The sequence below is a fragment of the Dermacentor variabilis genome, chromosome 1 (assembly GCF_050947875.1).
Source record: "Dermacentor variabilis isolate Ectoservices chromosome 1, ASM5094787v1, whole genome shotgun sequence".
NCBI classification, from domain to species: Eukaryota; Metazoa; Arthropoda; class Arachnida; order Ixodida; family Ixodidae; genus Dermacentor; species Dermacentor variabilis.
Window position 1 is genome coordinate 26,131,562 of NC_134568.1, and position 4,646 is coordinate 26,136,207.

The window sequence follows — 4,646 nt, forward strand, 5'->3', positions numbered from 1 at the left end:
TGCGCCTTCTTCGAAGACGTACTGTGGTGCCGACGTCGACGCCGACGCCGGACTACTTCGGCTGCCTCCCTGTGGGCCGAATTGTCTCTGGCCATTTGCTTGAGAACCGCGCGCTCCCTCTTGATGCGCGGACAGTCTATCGACGAGGCCGCGTGAGCGCCGCTACAGTTGGCGCACTTCAGAACCGTGGCACCGCAGGTCTGTTCTGCATGAGGTTCAGCGCAACGGGGACACAGTAGCGAGTTGGGACACACGCCCTTGACGTGTCCTAGCCTGAAACACTGATGGCATTGAAGCGGCTTCTGGATGAATGGTCGAACCGGATGTCGGAAATGTCCGACTTTAACCAGGGATGGTATACAATCCCCCTTGAAAATTGAATCCCCCTTGAAATTGAATGCGTAGCGTGCACTGATCTGCTGCGGCAGGTCTAGAAACACAGCCAACGAACCGGAAATATATCAAGGAAGTAGATTTTTACCCGTTTAGCTGGCACAGTAGCCATGAGCGGTGCGGTTTCTGTTTTTCCTTTGTTTTTAATTGCTGCAGATATGTTTCAAGTTGCACGAGAGAGAGAGAGAAACGAAGAGGGAATGGTAGGGAGGTTAACCAAGGACGTGCCTGGTTTGAAGTATATGTGCGTATGCAGATAACCGTCGAAATTTTGATGCATTTTTGAGCAGAGAGAGACACGTTACGAGGAGATTTACGGCAGTCGATTGGAATGTTCCAGGAGCTTTACTAGCCCTCCGCGCTTTCAACTCGCTGCAGCAGCCCATCTTGACACGACGAAAATATTTTTGTAAAATCTCTGTTTTTCTAATGGGGTCGCAAAAGGAAACGCGACATTATAGATATAGGCTTGGTCGTAAGCCGGCAAGTTCGTTCAGGTTGTTACCAAGTTTTTTATAAATCAAACTCCCTTATAAGGCAACCATGAGTTCGCCGCATCGAACCCGGCGCGCGGCTTCTGCATTTTTTTTTCGTCGCCACTCAGCTCAATTGAACTATGTGCTCACGCACGGTGATCTACGTCACTGCTCGCGTCAACCCAGGAATTTCGAATAACAAAGTTCAGTGCGCCCCGTATAGTGATGGTGCGAGCATTAATGCGAGTACCGTGAAACAACACGGAAGAAGGGGCCAAACGCATCTCTAGTCTCTTTAATTTCCGGGTACACCGTGAAACGAAACGGGAGAAGGCTCATCGTGCTCACAATGGCAGCGGCGGTTGAAAAGTAAGCGTCGACCGCGGTAACGCAAAATACGGCTTTCTTCTAGGTATACTGCTGGAAGTTGTGGTGGCGTTCTCGGCAGCGGCCAGTACACGTGAATTGTTTCACGTTGCCGAAAGAACGAATGCAGACCACTACTCCCTGCGCTTTCTCTACGGCCTGCGGACCATCAGCATCGGCCACATTGTGCTGGGCCATTCCTTCCAGATCATGTCAGACACCTGGGGTGAGTGAACCATGGCATTCCTTGTGCGCTTGTTTGTGTGCGGCTTTCCGTGGTTCTTGTTATTTATATGTACTGCGGCGCTTGCTTTCTTGATGTGTATAGCGCTATTTCTGGTGCAAACGTAAAAGCGAAAGCACGGCTGTATACAAACTAACGGAATAGGATAACTTAGGGTGTGAGGGTCCACGCTCTCGACAAGGCTCAGTCGAAACGTGTTTCTGCGACGTTTAGTGACAGGCGCAGTGGGAACGCGCACCTCGGAATTTGGGGCAGGTTTGTTCAACAAGCAGTATACCATGCGTACAAGTGCCGTAAATTGCATTCTGACGTTTGTCCGGTCATCGCAAGGGCGAAACCCTTCACTTTTAAACGACTATATATTGGAATCACAACATTTAGGAAGTTTGTTTATTAGGAGAGGCGTCTTTTTTTTTATCTTCCTTGTATACTAGAGCGTACAACTCTCCCGCCTTGAGCTGTAATGCGCGTCTTCGCGAACCACAGAACGTTCTGTGGCTAACCGGGGCTCTCTCTGTTATCCTTTCACTGTCGTTTTGTTCTGTATTTTTACCATTACATAAACGCGCCGATGTCAAACCGGTTTGCTTAACAGTTGGATCTTGTCCGAAATATACGAATTACAAACACAGTGGCGCTGTGAAGCACTCGCGAACACACACAGTGAAAGCGCGCGAGACGTTTCGGCGTAGCTTTCAGCAGCCCTGCAATCTCATCAGGGTGGTGCTGCATGAGATGGTGTTAATTTTCACTCTATAGATTTGAAAGTACGAAGGTGCGAATACAGGCATGCCATGAGAAAAGACGAGGGACCAGCGCTAACTATTGCAGTGCTTATTTTACGAAGGCCTACATATGTCCATACGCAGCTGATCCAGTCCCAAAGGAAGGAAACGATGAAGATGATGACACTAAAAACGCTGTGGCATGGCCTTGCACGCCTCTAGAAATGGAAACTCCGTCGCATACAAAAGAAGGTGACCGGTCGCGCCATCCCCATTACCTTTTATTCGGATCCATTCCACTTGGAGCCAAATAAAACGTAATCGCTCCCAAAGCTTATTCCGTTTCGATAAGATCCATAGGTGCGTACGTTCACGTTGTCCGCTTCGCAGAAGTCCCATGTTGGAGGTCTGAAATTAGACACTAGCGCACACAGCCCTTCATTCCCGTCTGGAAATTTCCGATACGACAGTGCTTTTTAAAGGACCCATGATAACAGCAATATCTGCCATGCGGCGACACCATATCCCTCGAGGCCAGATATTACGCGCTCTCTGTAATGTCTGAACCTTGGCGCATGTTCTCGACTCCTGCAATGTTATCCGTTCATCAGCTAATGTTACAGGTGAAAGAGTGAAATACTTCTTTCTTTTTTGTTTTCAGCGCGCATGCTAAACCTGATGATAATATCGTCCAGAATGGACAACTTGATTTTACCGGCGGCCTACAACAGTGTGGATACGTTCTTTTTTCTCAGGCAAGTAAATAACATTCGGCATTGTCGCAATGTCATTTTTATCGTGCAAACAGCACTTGGTTAATTGAGATAAAGGTCTTGAATAGGAACGAAAGAGGGACGAAAGCGTGGACAACTTATTTTTGCAACTTCAGGCATTATGCGAGAACGAATGTCGTCAAAGGAATATAACAAGCACGCACGCGCGCACAGACACACACGCAGAGATGGAGATAGAAGTGTCATACTTTCTATGTTGTCGTCTGTTCGTGCCTTATGCCTGAAGGATAATAGAAGATCTTATTAGTGCTCCATAATTAAGCTAATAAATATCTCATGGACGAACTGTAATGCCACAAGGAACATCTTAAAAAGTTATTCTATATTGTGTGATATTCGTGTGATAATTTTGAGCTAAATTTCCAAGATAGAAAAGCTATATACAACCGACGAACATTTCCTTGGTTTTAAATGCCAAGAAAACGGTGAGCGCAAATGAAGGAGGCCTCCGGTTAATCTGAATCTGCGAGCAGTCCAAACCTGAACGAAATATCGCCTGTCGAGAGAGGCTTAAACTGTCAAACGTAAATGACACTTAGTCACAAGTATGCATTGAGGCTTGTCTTGCAGTGGCAAGGCGTGGCACTCCCTTCTTTGGAGGTGATAACGGGTAGTTGTAATTTCGAGACGAATATGGCCACCCTCTTTCGACTGTCGTTTTGAGGCCAAATGAGCGCGTCCATTCGCTGAGCGTGTCTCGGGGAGATTTCTGTAGGCAGTTTCGCAGTACGTGCAGAAGGTGGTCAAGGCTTCGCGCAAGTTCAAAATGCCAGTGCCTCTATAGTGAAGCCGCATAAAGTTCCGCATCATTCTCTGACCTTTAATGACGGCACATATAAATGCCCCCAAAAATGTTCACTTTCTTTCTAAGTATGCAAAACACATCGAAAATAAGCATAATCAACGAAACGAATGAAACATTTTGCGGGATTTTTTCCGGTAACAGGAGAGAGAGAGAGAAACAAGTTTTAATGAAGCTGGAGGTGTTAGCGTGGCATACTACTCCAGGACCTGGGTGATGTTTATGACACATACAGTGATAAACACCTAACAGCACATACAGTCACACGCGCACACGCACGCACACGCACGCACACACATATATACGGTAGAAAGCATGAGAGAAACAGCAGGGGAGAAACATCAGGCAGAAAGTTGGAAGCGGGCTTCAACCCAAGGCACCTATGGCTTCATTTGAAAATTTTACGAGCAGGTCCCATCATAAGTGCACATTTTATTTGCTTCTCATCACATGTGTACCGCCACTGCAGCCGGAGATCTTGCATCGCTCCGCATCCTCTGGCCGTGCTGTCAAAGGAAAGCGAGTCGCGTGACTAACTCCTTCCTCGTCCTGTGTTTACGCTATAAACCAACAAATGAACCTTACTGCCTGTTGTTCAGTCTTAAGCGAAAACATTTAGCCAGAGACTCCGTACTTAATACCGAAACTCACCAACAATTTCTTTTTTCTGGTATGTTGCCTGTATAGGCAACACTCGTCAATAAAGGGCTAAGACGACTGCACCAGGCAGGCATGTTAATTAAAATATTCATTCTATATATAAACGTGTTGGTTGACTGATTTATTGATAATTGCAGCCCTTAAACCTTCGCTTCATGCGTCTTCTCGACTATCCTTCCAGTGGAT